The following is a 24,855-nucleotide window of genomic DNA, read 5'->3' as shown; positions in this document are numbered from 1 at the left end:
TTAGTAATAAACCAAAAGGTAATTTATAGAAAAATTCTCTAAGACCTATCCCACTTCCCTTTTTCACTTCACACATCCCTGATGGAGAACGGAAGACGGCTATTGAAGTCTATTCAAAATTGATTTACAAAAAAATCTGTGAGATAAAGAAGTGAGCATGATAGAATTGTATCTAACCATGTTGAACTACCTTGAAAACTGCCTTTTAGAAAATTCTGATTCTTCAGTTTTATTCCAATCTCTCCACAACTTGAAACAAGCTTCCTGCTAGGAATAATAGTATTAAATTAAAAGTATAAACAATTATTAGAAATATATAGGCTTAGAAACCATTAAATTTCTTCCTTAAACAGGTTTATTACTTTTCTGCATTCTTGCATGAAAATTTGTCTTCTACCAATTTGACATAAAATAGCCAGGATCAGATTTATTCATCTTATCAATACCATTATTCTGTACTGTCAGGTATTCAGAATATTATCTGGGTAGCAGGTAGAGTTCCTCAAAAAGCAGACTGCCTCCTCCCCTCTCCCACCAACTCACCAATGTTGAGCAATTATTTTGTTTGTTGAAAAATAAGCTTAGTCTTATATCAAGGGCTCTGCTACACCCATAGTGATTTAGAACTCAAATGTGGCTAATTTATAAAACAACCACATATCACTGTTCACAGCAGGAATCAGGTACTTAAAACAAACTCTATTCAGAATACAGTTAGTTTCTTTTCCTGGGCCTTCTGCTTTCAGAAAAATCTCTAGCTAATACTAAGGAATGTCTCCTTTCTTCCATCCTTCACAGGAACATGGTTTCATATTTTGATTTCATTCCAACTACCCCAGACCTGGCCAGAACACAGTCACCCGCATTTTGATTGGCTAAGAGGGCTCTTTGCAACTGACAAGGGGTGCAGTTTATGAGCACTCCATGCTTTTCACCCAGCAAATCTACAAGAACAGCAAACCAGACCCAGGAGACATTGACTGGAAAGCAAGAGTAGGAGAGAGAAAGAGTGTACACAATATAATCTGGTTTAGAGCATTTGTCTCATGAGTCAAAGATGAGATTTGCAGTTGGTTCTAAACAAAATGGAAGGCACAGTATATGCTCAAAGAAGAAAAAGGAAACTGGAAGTTTTCCAAAAGAATTTTACCATACCAGAGATTCAACACCAGAGAGACTGATAGGGAAGAGGAAGATGGGGAAGGAAAGGGAGTTGGGAGGAAGAGATGGTGGGAAGATGAGAGGACATCAGGGTGGTTTAGCCATGTCTCTCACGTAGCTCTGGGACTTGGAGCCAGTCATATTTTCCAGACCTCTGGTGCTTGCCTTATAAAAGGGGGTAATGATACCCGCCTTCAAGAGTTGACAAGGAGCAAGAAAGAAAGCCTGTGAGGGGGCTGGCCCCGTGGCCGAGTGGTTAGGTTCGCGCACTCCACTGCAGGCGGCCCAGTGTTTCGTTGGTTCGAATCCTGGGCGCGGACATGACACTGCTCATCAAACCACGCTGAGGCAGCATCCCACATACCACAACTAGAAGGACCCACAACGAAGAATATACAACTATGTACCGGGGGGCTTTGGGGAGAAAAAGGAAAAAATAAAATCTTTAAAATAAAAAAAAAAAAAGAAAGAAAGCCTGTGAAAATATTTGGTAAACACACATTGAATTATCACCATCACCGTCCTTTTTCCCTTCCCCTCCTTGTAATTTTACATCTTTTTCTTGGTTCTTTCTTTTCAATTAGGGTTTTTTTCTATCCAAAGTCCTACGTCTGCCTTGATAACTGTTTTTTTCTTTCTTTCTTCAATTAGCACCTAAGTTACACTTTTCTCACTGAATCCATCACCCATGTGGTGCCAGACACATGAGCTGCATTTCTGAAAGAGTTCAGACACATAATTTCATTTTATTGAGATTGCTAAGAAGAAATTACTTCCTTTGTTCATATTCACAGCTTCACACAAGTTTGGAACCTAGCATTTCCCTAAAGAAGAAGAAAGAGAAAGAGAAGGAGAACGAGAATGAGAAGCAAGAGAAGGAGAAACCAACGGTCATAGGACTGTACCCTGGATGTTAATGTTATTTGGGTGAATGGGCTAATCCATCATGAAGAATGATCCAAGCAAAAGTACCTACATTCAGATTGAGCTGTCAGCCTCAAAAAACACAGGAACCAGGGCAGTGTGCAGAAATCTTGGTGAGGAGTACACAAACAGTGTCCTGCAGATGCTGGTGTCAGAATATTCTGCTCCAACCATCTTTTCTCATGTGTCACTCTATTCAAGAAAAAAATCCCCAAAAGGTGGAGTAGGGCCCAGTTTGGGACATTGACTTATCCCTTGACCCAGAAGCAGGAAAGGGAGATGGTACACAAGGGCACTATAACTTACATTTCCACCAAAACCACAGAGAATGGGGTGAGGGTGGGTAGTTCTATAAAGAAAACTAATGTGCTGTTATCAAGGAAGAGGAAGAAAGAGAGAAAATGAGGACACAAACGCTGGGTTGCCAAAAACCACAAATTTCTAGTTTGCCACACACAAGACTTCCACCTCTGAACTCTATTGAGTGGTCTCTGTTTCCTTCAGAAAATAAACTGATTTATTCATTTTCCAATTAGCTCCAATTATGATCCAACATATCTAAAATGCAGGGGGACTCATCTACCTTGTTCTGGTTTACTTATAAAATTGCATAAGCTTTTCGGCAGCCACTTTACATTATTTGTTCATATAAGTGCAAAGTCAGCTGAAGCCCTCCAGTCTTTTTCACATGAATTGTATTCAAGCCAGGTCTGTCTGGCTAGCGTCTGCATATGTGTGCAATTGATTTTTTAACTTAAATATAGAACTTTACAGTTATCTCTATTAAATTACATCATTAGTTTCAGTGAAGCAAGACCTTTCACATTCCTAATCCTGTCATCCAATAACTTGCCACCCCTCCAAGCGTGGAGCCATCGTGTGCAGACAGGGGCTTCTGTAGAGAGTGGTGTGTTAGAGAGGGCTGGGGAGGCAGAAAGACTCAATTTGCACCCACCCGTTGCCACTTACTAGGCTGGGAAACTTGAGCAAGTTTCTTAATCCTTCTGTGTCTCAATTTTCTCATATATAAATGTGGGATAATAGCACCTACCTAGTAGGGTCTTTTTTTAAAAAAAGAAGATTGAGCTAATTCGTGTAAAAAGCTAAGCACATAATTCATGCTCAATAATTCTTGGCTATGGGCTGGCCCCGTGGCCCAGAGGTTAAGTTCGTGCACTCTACGTTTGGCGGCCCAGGGGTTCACCGGTTTGGATCCTGGGCCCGGACATGGCACCACTCATCAGGCATGTTGAGGCAGCCTCCCACATGCCACAACTGGAAGGACCCACAGCTAAAAATATACAACTACGTACTGGGGGGATTGGGGGAGAAAAAGCAGGGGGAAAAAATAGAAGATTGTCAACAGTTGTTAGCTCAGGTGCCAATCTTTAAAAAAAAAATTCTTGGCTAACATAATATTGTTTATGTACATCTAAGTCGTGTTGAAAATATATAGATTAGAATCCTGGCAGAACCTTCCTCCCATATAGAATATTCTATGCATATCACTGAAAATTATTGACACATCATCCTCTGCTTTGTCAAACCAAATCTAAAAACAGTATTAATATTTAGCCATGTTTCCCCATGTCATTTTAATTCGATGCTGGTCTGTATACCTACTTCCACCGCATCCAGAGCAGACTCTCCAAAGGCTACTTGTAGACACAATTACAAGACTCTGCTTCCAGGCCTTGCCCTTCAACTCTTAGCAGAGTGAATATAGGCCAGTCATTGAACCTCTCTGGATCTCATTTGCCTCATCTGAAAAAACTGGAATGGTAGGATCAGATTTGATTTTCTTTATAAAGTTCGGGTTACATTTAAAATTCTTCATAAAACACCTTCATGTCTAAATCTAGTCTACAATACTCTAAACTCCCTGTGGGTGTGTAGTCCTGGGTGGTGCTACTCTGCCTGGAATTCTGTAGGGTTTTGCCATCATCTATGTCACCTGTGTGGGTCACTGGGCCTCATCTGGCCATTGTGATTGAATGATTCTCAATAAGGAATTTGTACTGTCCGCACAGCACTTAGAACGACAGTGTTAGGGAACCGGGGCGTGTTTGTGAACTCTTTGCATGGGAATCAGATTCCTAAACCCAGTCCCAGATTGCTGAATCAGTATTTCTGGGGATGGGGCCTAGAAATTGGTAATTTAATAAGCTCTCAGGTGATTCCTTATGCACACCAAAGTTTGAGAACCACTGAGCGACACAGGGCTACATACCCCACAGGGGATTCGCAAACGCTTCTGAGGTTAATTCATCCTCTGCATACAAAGAGGAAGCCCGCCAGATATGTTGTTAGGAGTTGAACACGGTCAATTTGCGTCTGCTTGCTCAGAGCCACACGAAGTGGACAACACGCGATTATCCATTCACTCCTCAGACGCTGCATCTGTGATGTCTTCGGCAGAAACACTCAAACCGCAGAATCTACTCTTAGAAATTAGCACTGGAAAACACTTTGCAACATAGGGATGCACTTCCCTATCAGGAATTTCCTAAGTCACTTCTGCTTTTGAAAATAGATTACCTTTTTCCCTCTGGCTCCTCATGATACATGAGAGAACCCACAACTAAAGTGAGGCAATTGTTCCAAAATCTCAGCCCAGGCACTCTCAGGGCACCACACAACAGTGAGTCACCAATAAGCTGAACAGGAAAGCAAGCACCCCAGGGGACAATGAAGGGAGGGAAGGATGAGGGCCCTCCCCCAGAGAGCTGGTAGTCCAGGCGGAGCACAAAGCGACTCTACCACAGCCTCATCAAAAGCTGTGAGTTCTAAAATCCATACTGTTTATACAACCCTCATTTCTCCCCACTCTGATGATCTGTATCCTCATTTTACAATCAAGACTGGAATATCATGAAAGGATCCTAAGTGTGCTAATTAATCGCTTTCAAGTGCTGTGCATGGTAAGTGCTCCTGTGTTTTTGAGCCTATTCTGCAAACAGATGTCACATTTTCAGAGCCGCCAAAAAGACATTTCTATTCACGCTGGATTCCATTTAAAAATTAGCAAATTAGCTTAGTAAAATTTTGTGAGCCTCTCCAAGGGGTAAGAGAGGAAAGATTATTTATGATTAGTTCCTTCTTAATTCAGTCCCTGCCTAAGGTTGATAAATCTGGGTAAGGAGCAATGAAAGAAATCTGAATAAAGGACACTGTCCTTTATTTATTTTTTTTACATGCTGGTTAATCTTTACTAACTCTCCCAAGTTCTTGAATGCCTTTTCTCAAGGGAAATTGTTCTCTTCTCTACTCAAATTCTGTTTCTTTAACACCATACAGCCATGCCACTGAAGGAAAAAAAAAGGGAGATTTTGTTAAGGACATTCACATAATGAAATTTTGAGTCTATATTGTTGATTTGTACAGAGAATTGAAATAATTGGTGGGATTTCCTAGTCTTAATTATTAATTAAGTTTTTAGAAAAATATTTAGCTTTATTGCTTTCAAGTAAATGCAATACCTATATTTAATACTTAGATGTACTTTAATGAATAGGTGCTAGATTTTCAACGTCTCTCTCTCCTAAAAGCTGTATGTATGCTTAAAAGAGTTTTAAATGGTACTCTCTGATCCTGTCTATACTACCAATTTTCCCATCAAATACTTCATCTATTGTTAATATAAAGATAAATTTAACCGCATGTATAATTATCATAAGTTCCAAGTAATTGAAGGAAATCTTTGAGAGAAATTTTAGAGATTTCTAAGAGACATCATCTGTCTACGAGGATAAATATTATTACAACAAATTTTTAGGTAAAATGTGTCAAAATATTTAGATTTAGTTTAAAAAGCTCAGAGCTGGAAAGAAACTTAGGGATCTGCTAAATTGACTATGTTCCTTCACAAATGAGAAAAAGGAAGCTCAAAGAGGAGAATCTAAATATACAAAGTCTAATAAGCAGGTTCCAAGTAGCAAAGTCCCAACCGAGACTGGGGGGATGTATTGCCCAGCATAAAAAGGAATTCTAAGAGTGACCAACTCCAGAGATTCAAATGTGGATCAGCTGGCTCTGCTTCTCTCCGGGCATTTCTTAGGTCTGTCTTCCTCTGGGTTACCTTTGTATGGTAAAAATAGAGACCAGCAGCTAACAGCTTAGATTATCCTTTCAATTCATAATCCTACTGAAAAGCAAGTGCCTCTTTCCTGACAGTTCCAGTAAAATCCGAAGAAAGACCCTACTTGGCCTGGTCTGGTCATGTGTTCACCCTTGAGTCAAGCACTGTAGCCAGGGAAGTAAGATACTAACTCATGTGCCATAGCCTCACAGTCTAGCCTGGGGCGGGGGTGGGGAACAAGTCTCTAAAAAAAAATAGAAAAAGGTGTTGTCCAGCAAAGAGTAACAAACACCCATCACCACAGTCACACAGTTAGCCAGTGGCAAAGTGAATAACACAGCCAGAGCTCCTGGCTGCTGGTCTGGTGTTTCCTTCCATAAGGGGAGCTTTTGTTTTACTTTGTTTTGTTTTGCTTTGCTTTAATTTTAGAGTCCTTTTGGTTACTATTTCTTTTGGCATAATTTAGGGATATGGAAAGGGGTAAATCTTAAATAATATGACCTGATGCCTGGTGACCTTTCTTATTTTTATTTCTACAGAATCAACCTGCCGCTCTCTCTAAGCCCTGCAGAAATATATGCTCCTTTGTGGATGGAACTCCTGATGGGAGAGATGTTCAAGCAAAGATTCTTAATGTCTATTTTTCCAGTTTCCAACATATGGTCCAACATGTGGCCAAAGAAATGCTGAGGGTGTCTGGTTCCCCCCCTCTGGCCTGCTGCCTAAAGTGGGGGAAACACTGATGTATGTCCCAAGTGACCCAAACCTTTAGAACCTTTTAACTCTTCTTCCAAGAGCCTCTTACAAAAGAGTCCACATTTGCCCTAAATGGGGCCTGTTTGAAAAGGGCCACTGCTGAGATGTTGCTGGTTTTCCCTGAGGCTGGCACATGGTCTATTCACTAAGAGTAAAAGGGAATAAGTGCACTCCATCAGGCTTCTTCCCTTTTCTATCAAATGTAAGTGGTGTTATAATATTGATATGATCAAGACTAATGAGCCATTAATTCTAATTCAAAAAAATGAGGTAACAGAACATGATCTTTTACAGCGCATTGATCTGATACGCCAGATGAAGGCAAGGTTACATTTCCTCTTGGAAATATGCCTGCTCTTCACAAGCAATTTTAAAATGTTCCCCATATGGATGTGCTCTTCTGTGTGCCAAAAATAAATCTAGTAGAAGGAGACAAATATAATATCTGAGGAGAAAATATGTCCACCTTTTAGCGTTTCTTCATCCTTTACCTCCGTCCTCCAAGGGTAAGGCCTGGTGGCAAGTCACTTCATGGGTCACCAAAGTGTGCTTAGGGAAGCGCTGATTTCTTAATGAATGCAAGTATATGCAAAGGTCAGAAAATGTGTACATCTGTTATCTCTTCCCCCATACATACAGTAGCGAACATCAAGAGAATTGAGTTTTAATTAACAGCCATAAGTACCATTTGGGGGCTAACTTCACATGCATGTGATTTAGGGTGGAGCTGACAGTAAAGACATTTCATTCTGCCATGTTTAAGAGGTAACTTACTATGCCAACTTGAGGCTAAAAAAAGACGTGGGGTACATTTTCAGATTAATTCAGTGCATTTTCACAAGACTTGGGGTGCATTTTCCCGAAAACATTTTGTCCCTCCTTGGAAGGAATAGTTATTCAAAAACAATCCTATTTTCTTAGGAAAAGAAAGAAAAACAAAATATAGGGTATAAATTTGGAGATATTGGTTCTAGTGACTAAGACAAGTAGGATGCTGAATGGTAATCCCATAAAAATTATTTTAAATGACAGTCATCTTCTGGTTTTCACAGCACTTTGAGCAAACTAACTTTGCACATACTTGAATAGCAACTTGAATATGTACACTCTTATGAGCTGAATTGTATCTGCCAAAAATTCTTATGTTGAAGTTCTAATGCCCAGTGCCTCAGAATGTGACAGTATTCAGAGACAGGGTCTTTAAAAAGGTAATTGAGTTATAATGAGATCATTAGAGTGAGACCTAATCCAATTTGACTAGTGTCCTTATAAGAAGAGACTGGGACACAGACATGCACAGAGTGAAGACTATGTGAAGACACAAGGAAAAGGTACCATCTGCAAGCCAAGGAGAAGGACCTCAGAAGAAACCAAACCTGCAACACCTTGATCTTGGACCTCTAGCCTCCAGAATGATGAGAAAATAAATTTCTGTTACTTGAACTATAAAGTCATTTGTTATGGCAGCCCTAGCAAATTAGTACCTATCCCAACAGAACCTGAGTAGTGCCCTAAATCTCTTAGTGATTATCTTTCGAACATGAGTATAACATTTCAAAAGAGCCAAAAATTAATTATACCAATAATACAGTGATTCAAATTATCCCTAAGAGTAGAAGAATCTAGTCTTCAAATGTCAATTCTACTTTTAAGAGCAAAAAGTCATAGAAATTAATCACCCATGAGTATTTGAAAGGAAATTTTAGAGAAGTGAAGTACGCCAGTAATTTGAATATCTATTAGAAACTAACGTTGAGGAAATATAATTGAAAACAAAATCTTCTCTCAATCCAGAAAACCTCTCCACAAAAGTAGTAGACAAAGAAAACATGTTTATTATTGAATAAGCATTAAACCAAAAGATGAAGGCATTACAAGCAATCCGCTAACAGATGCAAAGATAGAAAGAAATCTCACCCTTTTCTATAGCCAAACAGAACTCGTTACATACATGTTCTCAAGATAAATAGTAACTAGTTTTCAAATCAGAGGACTAGATAGCACCATTTGTCACACATAAACTGTCCTAACTTTACCTGGTAATTGGGGTGACCATCTGTGTTAGCTAATTGGCTTTATCAAGAGAAAAAACAAACTTCTCACACCTTTATGGTCGAAAGTAATTTTTCAAGTTCAAGCAATGCACCTACCAGAAGTTAGGTTCCTACCCTCCCCACAGAAACTGTGGGATCCAGGACTCTCTCTCTCTCTTTTTTTTTTTTTTTAAAGATTTTATTTTTTCCTTTTTCTCCCCAAAGCCCCCCGGTACATAGTTGTATATTCTTCGTTGTGGGTCCTTCTAGTTGTGGCATGTGGGACGCTGCCTCAGCGTGGTTTGGTGAGCAGTGTGCCATGTCTGCATCCAGGATTCGAACCAACGAAACACTGGGCTGCCTGCAGTGGAGCACTCGAACTTAACCACTCGGCCATGGGGCCAGCCCCTAGGACTCTCTCTCTTAATGTTTACATGTCAAAAAGATGACGTTCAGGTCCTTGAGAAAGACATTCCAGGTCAGAAAACTGACAAAATGCCAATCTTGTCTTCAAAGAGATTTATATACATTTCAGAGAGACGAGAAAGTACATACAATTACAAGTTTTGTAAAATAATTGCTCAAAAAAGGGGGGGAATCTTTTCCTTTACTTTTCAGTAGGGAGAATTAAGCCTTTTATTTTTAATCTGTATTTATCCTTACACTATCGCTTGAGTCAAAACAAAAAAATAATTCATGTTTTCACTAGTTCCCAGAAAGCACAATTTTTAATGCATAGAAATATTTAAATCCTTAAGTTCAAAATTCCCCATGGGTGTGGCTATCATCCTTCAAGCTTCAACAAAGCTTGGATTTAGGGACTCCATAACTGAAAGGGCCAAGAAACCAACTTCAAAGCAAGAGAAGACATGTTATGGCAGAATCATCTGTACTCCTAGATTATGCTAATTCAAAATGTTCCATGGAACAACATAAAGGAGCCACTCGGACTCCATTAAACATTGTACGTATACCTTATTCACTTTAGGTGGTTCCTCCAAATTTATAGATGGGTCCCAATCATCAAAGATCATTTTTTGCCCTGGTGTTGGCTATTCATGCAGTTTCAGGAATCAGTGAACACTGGCATCTGATAGTAGAGCCAGAGATCAGTTCAGGAAAAATGAATGAAATCCAACCAAATCAGCCTGAGGGAAAGTAGGGACTCAAAGATAGGAACTAGGCATCTTCCTCAACACATTCTGGAAAGCAAGCTCCATGAAGACACTCCTCATCTGTCCTGCATCTCTTCCCCAGGACCTCTCTCCCTTGGAGATCTCACCCAATCCCATAGCGTTAAATGCCACCCCTGCTATCAATGTCCAAATGTATGTCTCCAGGACAGACCTCTCCCCGTACTCCAGACTTCCGCATCTAATGGTTTACTTGACATCTCCCCTGGCACAGCTCATCCTTCACACGCCCAAAACTGAACTCTGGATCTTCCCGCCAAAACTACTCTACTTTCAGCCTCTCCCATCTCAGTTAATGGCAACCTCCAAACTTCCAATTGTTCAGGCCAGAAACCTTGGAATCCTTTTTGCCTTCTATATTTCTCCCACATCAAGATATCATTTGAACATCTCCAGACTCTGACCACTTCTTATCACAGTTACCACACCACCCAAGCCACCTCTCTCTCCTGGGTTTTTCAGTAGTTTCCTAGATGTTCTCCTTGTTGCTACTCTTTACCCTCTATAGTCTATTCTCAACACAGGAGCCAGAGTGATCCTCTCAAAACATAAACTACTTTCAAAACAAAACACTCCTCTACTCAAAACCTTATTCTTTATCTCACTCAGAGCAAGAGCCAACATTCTCATAGTGCCTCCATAAACGGCCCCTTTCCTTATTCTGCTACTCTCCTTCCCCCTTCTCTTACTCTGCTCCAGCCACACTGGCCTTTTGTTCTGTACACACTAAGTTCGCTCCGGCCATAGGACCTTTGCACCTGCCATTCTGAATACATAGAAGAGTGCCTCTCAATCTTCACATGGCTGGTTCCTTTTACCCCCTCAGTTTCACCTCAAAGACATCTCTAAGGGAGAACTTGTCTGACCACCCTGCCTACATTCGTCCCCTATTCATCCTTTACCATATCACCCAATTTTATTTTCTTTATAGCACATCTTTACTTAATGGTTGACTTGGTGATTGTCATCTTCCCCTCCTCACACCCACTCAACTAGAAGAAGTTCCATGAGATCACAGATCTCGCCTGTCTTTTTCACCACTGCACCCAGCACATCATAGACCCTCAGAAATACTTGAACTGCGCTATGCTGCCTTATTTTGAGACTAACCGGAAACACTTGTCCATATAGCACAGCTAGTCTGGGATGCCATAATAAAGAAAACCTGATCGCCTAACTATAAGTGCAGGGTGTTATAGCTCCTTTAAGAATTTGCCTACTTAATTGTCCTTTTCTCCTAATTATCAAAGTTGGGAAAATTCCCAAGAAGTCCATCAATCCTCAGGACACACCTTCTCTGAACACATAGTGCCTGAGTGATGAACGGTCTCTGCCTTCATGGAGTTTATAATCTAATGGTAACAAACACATGTTAAAAATAGCAGTGATAATTTCTTCTAAATTAATTATTAATTAAAATTTTAAAACAATTTAGGGTGTTTTATTTATCCAGACACAAAACAGGGGCAGGTGCTTTAATTTGAATTTCTCCCATGGGAAACCTGAACCACAAAGTAGATGGGCTGCTTGTTTCCAGTCTGCTGGGAGGACCAGGCTCCCACTCACGGCTCTCGGGCGGGCTCCACAGTGAGGCTGATCCCCCAGCGCCTGGCCTCTGCTGGCTTTGCCGGTGAGACTGAAGTTGTGAGTGAGAAAATTGTGACCTTTTTATTCTTAGGTGTGCTGGAGATAACACCTGGCCCGTAGGAGAGGCTGAGGGGGACAGAGGCTGAGGGAAAGGGACTGGTGCGGCGTGGTGAAGGGCTGCATGCAGTGATGACAGTGAGAAGAGCGGGTGACTAAGGGCACAGGGCTATTTCTGTGACCGCGCTTCAGAGCCGCCCACTGCAGTGGGTCTCCGCACAGGCCTCTAGTTAGGCGCTCAAGTTTGGGCACTGCCGAGGCACCATCTGCCTTTGAGCTTTTAGTAACTGTTTTCTCACAATAGGAAAACATCATATTTAACCGCCAAAATAAAATCACTGACCAACAGAAAGTCTCCCTTCAAAAACAAACTCAGGTTTTTTCCATCAACTGACCCATTTCAACCAGCTCCTGAGAGAGGCCGAGAGCGGGTCCCAGCCCACCCGTCTCCCTCGGCCGCTGTAGTCCCGCCACTTCAAGCTGATCCTTTTCTCAGGAGATAAAAGGAAGATCTGCTCCTGCAAGCCAGTACTCATCCCTCAAAGGGAAGGAGACATTTCTGACACTCGGCCAGGCCTCGTTGTGCCCCCGTCGTGCTCTCTGTAAAACAGCCTGCCCTCAGCAGTCCCGCCCGCGGTCAGCCCCTCTTTGTAACTCCCCGCCTCCGCTTCGCTGCCCGGCGCTGCAGCCGCCGGCCCGGCCTCAGGCCCCGGCCCCGGCCCCGGCACGGTCCCAGCCCGGCCACGGCCCTGCAGGGAGATGGAGGTCCGGGGGCTCGGACCTCCCCGCGGAACCGGGGCGGGGGCAAGAAACGTGGCCAACGCTGAGGGTCACCGGGAGCTCGGCCGGGCTGGCGCCGGGGCCGGGCTGCCGGCGGGAGAGGGCGACCCCCTGGCTTCGCTCGGCGCCCCGTGCCCCGCCCCCACCGCGGCGAGCCGAGGCCGCGTGAAGCGGTCTGCCGGCCCCGGACTCCATCCCCAAAGCAGTTTAGCCTTTTTAAAAATATAGATCCTGGTTTTCCAGAATTCTGCAAAACCTTCCTAGGTGTAGAGTTCTCTTGTATGGATCCCACTTTTCCAGAGTTTAGGGATTTCGGAAAACAAAAATAATAGCTACCTTTTATCGACTGCTGACGATAATCCAAACAGTTGTATTGAGTGCTTTCATTAAAGCCTCACATACAGCCACACGGAAAGCTATGAAGCAGTATTCCCAAATCACAGATGACAGCATTTCTTACAACAGCGGCCCATCAGTTTGGCTGCACATTGTGATCCCCAGAGTGGCTGCTTAGTAATAGCTCCAGGCCCAGGCTGCACCTCAGAATCTCTGGGGGAGGCACCCAGCCGTCAGTAGTTTTTAAAACTATGCAGGTGACGCCAATGTGCAGTCAAAGCTGATACCACTTTCCTAATACCTCACCCAGTCTGAGGCAGGTTGAAAGTAGCAGAGAAGAGCCCTCCTAGTCCAACACCTATGATCTGTACACCTACACTCACAGTTCTTAAAACGCTAGCAGCACGATAACCATCTGGAGAGATTTCTCAAATTCGTAGCACAGAGCCCCACCCACAAAGATTCTGCGTCTATTGGTATAGGTTGGGCTTAACCACGGGTATTTTTTAATATCTTTCTAAGCTGTTTTAATATTTAGCCAGGTTTGAGAATCATTGCTTTATATTATTCTTATCGGTTTAATAATAATAATAAAAAACCAACCTATAATATTTATTTTCCTGGGTACCTTGAAGGCTTTCCCAAACCAATCTATATTTGTACATGCTTTCTCATTGGTCTTTTCTTGCCCTAAGGGAATGTATTTAGAGTTCTTGACCTCCATCTGCTAATTAATATGATCAATGACTTTAATAATGAGTATATATTGAATACACCCAATATAATACACACACCCAAACATCTGAAAGTGCCTCAAAATCTGGAAGCTTATAATGTAAATATTTCACTGGTGCTTTTTTTGGACAATATACAAATCTAAAAAAGAAAAGAAAAGAAAAGAAAATGAATGGTCTAGGCCAGGTCTAAATAATTTCTAGAAATGAGCGAGGGAATGACTACCATCAATGAGAACCCCAAAAGCAAAACATTAAAGAACAGGCAAATGTCACATATCTAAAGGGTCTCATATAGGACCAAGCACACTGGAGGTCATGAAGGCAATCATATAAATGAAAAACATAACAAAAAGGAATTTTAAGAGAGCAACAAGATTCTCAAGTGGAAAAATATGAATGAGGTTAAAAAGTGGTAAACAAGTAAAAATACCATTTTTTTCAAATGATACTTTTCTTGTTATTTTTTAGCCTTATTTATATTTTTTAATGGAGTTTTTACTGGCTTTATTGAAGTATAATTAACATAATAAAGTGGATATAGTTACAATTTAGACCTTGATATTTTGGTATATCTGTTCACTCATGAAACCATCACCACAATCTAAGCGTAAGTCAGTTACGCTTAGAAGTTTCCTAATGACCTGTTATAATCCTCGCCCCCAGGCAATGGCTGATCTGGTTTCTGCCACTATAGATTAGTTTGCAATTTCTAAAATTTTAAATAAATGGAATCATATAGTGCGATGTACTATACAGAATTACACAATATGTACTTTTTTGTTTGTTCATTTTCTTTCACTCAGCATAATTATTTTGAGATTCATCCATTTTGTTGCATATATTAATAGTTTATTCCTATTTTACTGAGTAGTAGTCCATTTTATGGACATACCACAACTTGTTTATCTGTTCATCTGTTGATGGATATTTGGATTGTTTCCAGGTTTTTGCTATTACAAGTTAAGCTGCCATAAACATTTGTATACAGGTCTTGTATAGACACATGCTTTTTTTCTCTTGGGTAAACATACGGGAAGTTAATGGCTAGATTATATGGGAAATGCATGTTTTTAAGAAACTGTCAAACTCTTTCAAAATGGTTGTAACATTGAACGTTCTTGCTAGCAGTGTACGCGAATTTCTGTTCCTCTACATCCACATCCACAATTGATGTGGTCAATTAACTTGACTTTGTTACATGAAATAGAGCCATAAACATTTATTTTAATGTCCTTGCCTGTTACGCTAACATTTATGTGAGTTCTGGGTTAGTTTTGATTCATTGATTTTTCTCCTCATTTATGGTCATATTTTCCTGCTTCTTCGCATGCCTGGTGACCTTTGATTGGATGCCAGACATTGTGAATTTTCCCTTATCAGATGCTAGATATTTTGTACTCCTATAAATATTAAATATCCTTGAGCTTTGTTCTGGGATGAAATTAAGTCACTTGAAAACAGTCTGATCTTTTCAGGTCTTGCTTTTAATATTTCTTAGTTGAGATCAGAGCTCTGTTTAGTTTAGGGCTAATTTTTCCCCACTACTGAGGTAAATCCCCTCTGAGTGATCTACCAATATCTCATGAATTATCATGCTTTTCAGTCTGGCTGGTGAGAACCAGCACAATTCCTAGCTCTGTGGGTGTGCAAGGAATTTTTCCCTCTAATCTTTTCAGATGATAGTCCTTTCCCCAGTTGTGGGTAGTTTTTTCATATGCATGCAATGAGCAGTACTCAGCTGAATGCTCAGGGAGGACCCTCTGCAGATCTCTGGGGTTCTTTCTCAAACATTCTGTCTTGTGATCTCCAGCTGACTTGGTCTCCCAAGATTCACAGCTCTATCTCCTCAGTTCAGGGAGTCTGCCAGTTACAGCCTCAGTTCTTCCTCTTTTCCGAGCCTGGAAACTCTCTCCATGCAGTTAGCTGGAGCAATCATAGAACTCACCTACTTTTTCTCCTGTCTCTTAGGGATCATTGTCCTTTGTTGTTTCAAAATATTTTGTCTGGTTTATTTGGTTTCAGGTGGGAGGATAAATCTGATCCCTGATACTCTATATTGGCTGGAAGCAGAAGTATTTTCTGGTTATTTAAAATTCCCTAATTATAGATGTTCAATACAGTCATGGAGCTAGGATTGCAGCAAGGAGATGGTAAATATAAAATGCTCAAATAAGAGCAGGATTCCTCTTGTGATATATAACACATACAGTGAACACACATGTAGATTTAGTGTATTCAGCTGAATTATAAGTACCACAATGATAAGGCTTTTGTCTTGCATTCTTCATGTGTCCTTCCATTGTTCCCAGCCTGGACCTTGCAGATGCAGGATAAATGGTGGTAATTACTAATTCACATTCTCCTTTCACAGCTTAAGTCTGTTTCTTTTGCCTTAGCTGAGGCAATGCACCATCACAAATGCTCACTAATATGCCTTATTCGTAGATCTTGAAAGAACTTCTTCAGCATTTTTTAATCAGCAAAAATCAATTTTACAAAAGGATCCCAAGTCTGGTTGCTTTTTAACTCCTGTGAAAACACAGGCGCTATCTCACATGCCTTTAATAATTCTTACTGTTGATCTGAGAAATGTTGGTATATAATGGCTGATTGGAAGAATTAAACATGGATACTATATGGTAAGCTTTCTCTTGAAAACCAGTGGAAAGGACACTGAGGCAGCATGCAGTTTTAATGCAGCCTTGGGATCAGGTGAGCATCATTTCCAATCCTTGTACCACAAACTGTGTAGTTTTGGGCAAGGCTGTTGACCTCACTAAGCTTTGATCAGATCATCTCTAAATAAGCACAACAATACCACCTTGCAGAATTGGTGTGAGAATCATAGAGAGTATTCATAAAACACTTAGCACAGGCCCTGCCACCAAGTAGGCAAATACATTCAGAATTTGAAAACAGGCTGCGCTGTTAATTGGCTGTGGGTTAATGCTTAGTCATTTCCACATGAGATTTAGCTCCTACTTCACAAAGCTGATGTGAGGATGATATTGGAGAATGCAAGTGAAAAGCACTTGGTAAATTATCTGTACTAAATACTTGTTGATTAATCCCTGCCTAGTAACAAGCACTTTGACAACTCATAAACTTCTGTGGGGTTCTTGAAGAGAATTAAAACACTTGGGGGTGAGAGGTGACGGTTGATATTTTAGTCTCCCTCCAACCAAGTCTTCATTTCTTCCAAATCAACAGTGCGTTCTCCCCAGAACCAAAACACTGTTATTCAAGAACTGTCAAGAGGAACACCCCAGTGTTCATCAGACCTAATTAATTTTTGCATTATTATTTTTTAAATATTTTATGTATTTTCAATACAAATTGATACAATAAAAACCAAGCAAGTATACAGCATTTTGCATTATTATTTTATCAGGCCTCACATTTTGGCATTAAATAGTGATATAAATCAACTAGAAAACAGCATGAAAACACCAATAAAGACAAATATTATCTTAACTTTCTCTTATTGTTCTTTTGCAATGCCTCATGTTAGAAGTAGTTAGGAGGATAAGAAAAATACCTCTTAAAATGATCCCTACCATAAACATTTAAATTTTGATGCTGTTCATGCTAGACCAAAAGAAAAAATCTAGGAAAGGAAAATGCAACACTGTCTTCAGTAGAGATATAGAGATAAATAGCTATAATAGCAGTGATGCATCACATAACACACAGAGAAATAAAATTGATAAAGAACCAGAAAATGAAAGTCCCTCAAGAAACCTTTTCATAAAGTACATATAAACAGGAATTCTGGAACAGTTAGAAATCTTCTTTTATTTAATCCCATGCTGACTATACTCGGAACTGTCATGAATGAGAAAGAACAATAGCGGTCACAGAATAAAATAATCCAAATGTACTAAATGTTACAGATACCAATTTCAAAACATAATTTTAAAGTATTAAGATAGTCTGCTACTAATTCTTTTTGCAAAAAAAGCCTCTGACACAACAAAACCTAGTTACACAAAGCTAAATTCATCCAGAGATTTTAAAGAAAAGAAATTACTTGATAATTTTCCAATAATTTATGGAAAGAATTGAAGAGATTTATGTTACACACACACAGGTGTGTGCACACGTACACGCTATCATTTCTATTTATTCTTTTAGGGTTGGCACTCTGCAGGGGGTGGAGGGGAGGGAGCTTCGGAATAGTTGGGGGAACAGGGTGGTCAAATGCTGTGTGGTTTGAACAGGCTCCCTACATGGATTCTGATGAGCACCCCAACACTGAGCAGCTTTGCTCCAGTTTCTATTTTTCAAAGAAAAAAAATGACTCAAAAATCCTAATTTCCACCTACATAATTCTCGGCTCTATCTAAGTTACTGCTAATTTAATTGCTTCAGCTTAATTAATTATTTACACCTTGGCTTTGAAAGATTCCAAGTTAAAGAAGGACCCTCCACTTCCATAAAAAGAGCAGTGTGCATGGAACGGAGGAAGGTTGGAGGGTGGTAGCTGAATCAGGGTCAACTGAAATCCTGGGCAAGCACAACTTAAGAGTAGAAGACAAAGGACAGTGATCCTGGGCAGCTCGAAACAGGAAGGGAATACCAAGGTGAGAGTAAAGGGGAAAGTGACAAGTCAGACGGGACAGTCTGTGCTCAGGTATTAGAACTACGACTGAAAGAATCCTCCATCTCCCTCATTCTCTTTCTTCCTCCAACCTGTTCTCCCATCTCCAAAAAACCAACATTTCCTAAGAATTAGGGCAGGATCTATCCAGGTTTTAAAAAAGAATCTCTAGTAAAATGACTAGCATCAAGTCAGTCTTTAAACAGACGGAAGAAAGAAAGGGGAACCATCAGAGGACACTGTGCCCCTGAAGGGAGGGAAACGAGGATGATATGACCTCACATGTAACAAACATCTTTGAGGGTCTGGTATGTCCCGACACTGAGCTTGATTATTTTTTTAACATGAGTAACATTTTGGAACGTGTTAGTATGTGTCAGGCAGTGTCCTAAAAGTTCGTTATGAACCAACTCATCTAATCATTACAAGAACCCTATATGGACAACTCTGCCATCATTCCCGTTTTACAGATGGGGAAACTAAGGCTCAGGAAATATAAGCAACTTGCCTGATGTCACACAGCTTTTAGGCACAGAAGGCAGATTTATACCCAGACATTCTGACTCCAGAGCTCTGTCTTTATCCATTATGCTATAATGCAAACTAATGCTTTATTGTAGAGTTTGATAAGGTTTGGATAGCTAGTACTGACATCATCCCCCATGCACATACTTTACTGTGGCCTTTACGCTGCCCTTCTGTCTTCCATAGCTTCATATATTAAATGTAGGTTAAGTTTAAATGCCTTTAATGTGGTGTTACGTTTACTGTATACATATCTGTTGGCACATACCCACACAACCTTCACATAGCTGTGCTAATGAGGGCAGAGGGGGTTCAAAAGAAGAGATTTGAGTGTATTGTGCAATGTTAGCATCAATAGAGTTTTCCTCCTTGTTAGGGATTCCTTATGTTATTGGTAAAAAGAACTTGATTCCCTAAGGCCATATCAGCTGATTAGCGAGGAAGCTGCATGAGGACCACACTGGGCAGCAGACAGAAACCAGCGTAGGGTACCACGGAGGTAGCTGGGATGTAGCAGTTTGAATCCCAATTCTGTCATTTAATTCCTGGGTGATCTCCAAATAGTCACAAACCTCTCTGAGCTTATTTACCCATCCGTACAATGGAAAAATAGACACCTGCCACCGTAACAGTACTATGGGAACTAGAAGGGACAATATGTATAAACGAGTCTAGAGTCACTCCTGGCATCTAGTGATGCTGTAAGCATGTTAGCCTGAATTTCATGGATGCTAATATGATATTTCTCTATTTCACTACCTGTTGGCCAGTCTAGTTTCCTCCTAAATTAAATGCAAAGACTGTTTGCATTGTGAAAATTCTATCCTGGTAGATGTCATTTATTACCGTAAATAAGTATGAACTAGGGATATTGTTAAAAGTGCAGATTCTTCAAGCTCTACTCACAGAGATTCCAATTCAGAAAGTCTATGGTGGGGTCCAGGGATTTGCACTTTTAGCAGGCCTGCTCAGAAAAACACACTTTGAATGTTGAGATAGATAGATAGATAGATAGATAGATAGATAGATAGATAGATAGATAGATTTAAAGTCCTCCCATACATTATTATTTATTATCTTTATATTATTTTTAAAGGCCTTCATACAATATCACTTAGTGCAGACTAGGTTAAATTAACTGATGCTGCTGAAGACTCCTAAGGCTCATGTTAAGACTATAGTTTTAATATCTTGATGATAATTGAGAAGGAAGGTCATGGGGCCCATAAAAATACAAATCTATACTAACAAAGGATTTCTGAACCTTAATCTTGAATTAGGATGTGATGAAATGAGGACAGTATAGTTGGGAGTACCTCAATGTGTAGGAGAGTATGAAAAATAAGCTACCCAATAATTATCACACCAGTTTTTCCTTGCGTGTGCTTTGGAAAAAGGGATATAGGAGAAAAGTTAACTCTGAAAAAAGCTTAAACAGAAGGAAAGTTTTTACTCATAAAAAATATTAATGAAATTATAAAAGGAAGGCCAAGGAACCAGTCTCTTGAAAGAAATTCTCAGTCCTTAACTATGTTTGCGAGTCTTTAAAAATGTTTAAGTATGATCCTTCACTTGCAAGAAGTATTGGCAGAATTTTGTTGGCATTTCCTTTAGTGTTTTTTCTGGACTGCTTTAGCATTCTTCAATTTTCCTTGGACTGTGAAAGGATATATCCATGTGGAAGTCACCAGTATTCATTAAGAAAAGATTTTACTTTGGTCAAAGGAAATTATATTCAATAAATGAGGGAGAAAGTGTCAAGTTCTGTTAGCAGAATCTGCTCACATGGAGCCATGTGCATGAGCAATACTTCCAGAAGAATTTGGCCATGGTTGGAAATTATCTCAAGACTTTAAAATAATTTGAAGTTTAAATGGAGTCAATACAAGTGAGCTGTTAATTTTTTAGCTCTGGAGAATCAGCCTTCAACCCATCTGTAGTTATTTCAATATTTCTATAGACATGATGTTCTGGGAGAATGTCCCCACTAAAACGTTATCACTAAATTGCCCCTTAAATTACAGAGTAGATGTGGATTCTTCATTTGATGCTGAGAAATTCTTCACTAAAATGCTTCCATCACATCCCCACTCCAGTCCCTTGAGTCACATCATTCGCTCTCCCCTAGAAGTAAACATTCTTATCCAATTCTGCCATCTGAAACCTGGCCTGATAGCCTAGCCCATGGTGACCACTCTGGTGTCCTGCAGCCCTTGATGCCTATGCCTCTCATTTAGAACCTGGCCATTTTTACCCTACACTTTATCTTTATTTGTCTCCATAACAAAATTATAAGCTCCTCTGGGGGCAGAAACTGTATCTTCACTTCCTTCTGAATCCCCCACAATGTCTAGATCACACCTTTGCACATAGTAGGCATTCAATAAAGATTGACTAGTATTGAACTTACTGAATATCATGAGTATCCTCCCAAATGCCACTCTATTTCTGAAAGCCACCAGCCCCTTTCGCTAGTACTGAGCGCCACCATGACTCCCTCCATCACCATCTGAGCTCTGTATAGTGGCTTGGCATTATGGAAATCCTGACTTTTGTATGACAGAAATCCAAACTTGGGTCCAAACCCAATTTTATCCATACATATCTCTATGTAGTAGGGGAAAGAGAGAAAAATATCCTGCAGCCACTGCTGGACTTTATTTTCTTCAGGTCGGCTCCTAACAGGTATAGGCTTGTAGTTCATCTGTAATGAGACATCTGTATTTTCAATACATGCTAATTATGACCAAAAAAAGGCATGCTTCCATATTACTAAAACTTCAAAGTAAAAATAAGGAGGACATATCTAATGTGGAATATTATTTCACCCACTCATCATTAGCGAAGCGCATGGTGGGGATGCAATGTGAGAATCAGTAGGACCAAAGAAATAGGGAGGCAAACCTCTACTCCTTCCTCAGGGCTTCATGGTGCCTACATTCTCTCACCAGGAAAATCACTAGGGAACCTCATATTACCACCATTCACTACAGCATGACATTATGTATAGAAAAATAACGTGTGTGTGTGCATTTTGGCCCTCATTCAAAATGGTTGGTTACTTAACACTTAAACAGGCTTATTATAAAATTGTTTTGCCTACAAAGGCTCCCCTTCACCAAGAAAGCACAGGAAGGAATGGTTGAGAAAAGTGGCTATGGTATAAAATCAAAAGTTGCTTTCTGTTCAGTCTCTCAGACTTTCGAAGGAATAAACTTGCTTGAGTCCATATGACAAGAAGAATGAAAAGGGCAGTAAAGCAGTGCTGTCCTGCATCAAGCAGTGGAGGCTTGAAACAGACAAATAAGTTCCCTGGTAGCATCAATCAAGTTGGGTATTTGTGTTCTTTTTGACTAAACACTGAGACAGTCATTGGAATAATGAGAAACAAGGCTGAAAAACAATAGAGAATTGCTGCCCTTTTTTCCTCCTCTACTGCCAGTTCCAAATGATAGCTATAATTCAGTAAAGATCATAGAGGCTGGCATTTATGTTGAACATCACTTCCTACCAGCCTTTTATTTACTAAATTCCTCCTAAATGAATATCTAGCTGAGGGGAGTAAATTGTATGTGGACAGCCCTATCAATAGCAAGCTAAAATATATTGGCATGATATCAAATAAATAGAGTGGATAAATATATTAGCCTGGCACAGGATTGCACATGGTGAGCTGTTTTATAGGTCTGTGGTGAAGGAATAGCAGACGTATTACAAATAAATGTACTATGCTTAATATTATTGTCTCCTGTGAGAAGGTTGAATCCTGCTAAACCAAATAAGAATTTAAGGGAAAGATTTGAGCCATACTCCTAAGTTTTTAAATCAGAAGGTAGCTCTTATTCTAAGGATGCAGGATTTCATATCTGAAGGAAGAAGTTGAATTAAGACTGGCTGAGATAATGAAAGCAGAATCCAAAAGAATGAGTGGTAGATTCTCTATGGAGAGAGACATGGAAATGTTTGCTGATGAATAAATTTAAATTTATTATTGAACACTGCAACAGCAGAGCATTTGTTAAAATTAGCTTACAACTTTAAATTGGGGGAGAAACTTTGTGCTCTGTATGGGAAAAAGTGCTAATTTGTGAATTATTAACATTTTAACTCTCTCTCACATGATATGTCTTCAAAATCCACACCAGTAATATGACTCTTGTTTTGTTATTAATGTTTCCAGAAAGGAAGGCCAGACAGAAGGAAAACATTTCTTCCTCAATTAAGAAGGCTTTTAAGCCTTTTTGCCTGAATTTCACTAATGCCTTCATTTCGCCAAATCAATCATGTTGGTCTACCATTGTATTAAAATGTACTTTAATAACAAATGTTTGAAATCAGAAGTGACATTTTTTCTAAGATGCATTACTAATAAAGTAACACGCATTTTCATCCTGCGTGAAACAGCTGGACCATGACGAGATCACATTAGCACTAATTAAAATGATATTTTTTGTGCAGTTTTTGCTAACCCAGCTTCATTGGACTCAAAAGGATTTTTGAAATCCATAATAAAGGCTATTATGTAATCTTACCATGATTCTCTTGAATCGGGCCACTGTCTAATTTCTCCGTAACGATATTTTCTTAAAACTCTCACTCAATAAAATCAATATTAAGTTTTTACTCTTATAGCTCTTTTTTCAATATATGATCCTCATTTAATTAAAAAAAATTAAAGCTTTAATTTATTTTGCTTGATGAACAAGAAAAATATAATATTAAAGGCAACATTTTGCAATGTTTCTCTTTTTCCTCACTTTACTGGGTCCCTGTTGTTCCTAACGTATAATTTGCAAAACATATTGCTTCAATACTTACAATGAGAGAGGCGGCCCAGCTGTGGGAGGGAGAGGACAGCAGCCTCCAATATTACCATAATAATCTGCCTAGAGTCCCATGGGCTCTCTGGTATATACAATTCTCTGTACTGCAGGCCCCAGCTGGAGAACATTCTCTTGACATGTATGCCAACCTTTGCCTGCAGGCAAAATAAAAAAAGGCAGAGAAGTAATCATGAAAATAAAAAATCTTGTCAACTGCATTAGGATGCAGTTCCCATGTTTTTGCTCACGTAGGCAGGCATTGTGCTAACAATATGATATGAGACTTTAAAAGACTGCAGCTGGTATGTATTTAGATCTAAAAAAAAAAAAATTGTGCTATGTTAATTCTGCAATCCTAAAATTTGGGGAGGGAGGGGGCCTGTGGGCAGTGACAGTTTAGTTATTACTGTCAATATATATGACAACTTTATTTACCAACTATTACTCAGAAGATTGCTTATTAAAGGAATTGAATAAGAAGCAGCAGTATTACAGTGTTGAGGTTAATCACGGACGAAACTTTGAAATGAATGTTATTTATCCTCCTTGGCAAGTGAATGTAAGGGGAACTTGAGCAGTTGCTGATTAGCATCCTTTTTAAATAATCCCACAAAAACTAGTGCTATTATATCTGCCCCTAAAAATTCAATCTCAAGGAAAAGAAATTATATTCACCTCTAAAATAATAAGATGAAACAATCAAAAGCACTTCTTGAGCAAAACACGTAGGTTTTGAAACAAATTTCAGATTGGGTTGTTTTACTCACAAGGCCAATAAAACTCAATGGGCTTCAAATATGCCACCATTAATGTCAAAAAATCTGATGTCCTTGCTACAGCAGGAAAAGTTCCCAAACTTCATTTGTTGAAACAAGAGACTCCTCTGAAAACAAGTTAATCCAGAATGTATCTGCAGTCATACACATTCGAAGCACTTTAATCTAGGTGGCATCCCACTGGATAAGTATTCTAAAAAGGTAATAAAATGCCTTTTTTCATATAGAATATTAATTTTCTTAGTCAAATTAATTTTCCAAATACTAGACAGACTGGAAGAGGGCAGCACAGTGTTATATTAGCTCTTAGACATGTTTGTTTGCCAGGAGATGTTCAATTTTACTGTCTTTACCAATATAGTTATGATAAGTCTCTCTACTTTGCAGATTAAGAGATTTAGATGATTTCGAGTTTACAGTGTAAAGTGGGTCATTGGTATTTGTTGATCACTTATAAGGACAGGATATATGAATAGGCTTTATAATTAC

This window comes from Equus caballus, chromosome 17 (assembly GCF_041296265.1).
Source record: "Equus caballus isolate H_3958 breed thoroughbred chromosome 17, TB-T2T, whole genome shotgun sequence".
NCBI classification, from domain to species: Eukaryota; Metazoa; Chordata; class Mammalia; order Perissodactyla; family Equidae; genus Equus; species Equus caballus.
This window is presented reverse-complemented; position numbering follows the sequence as displayed.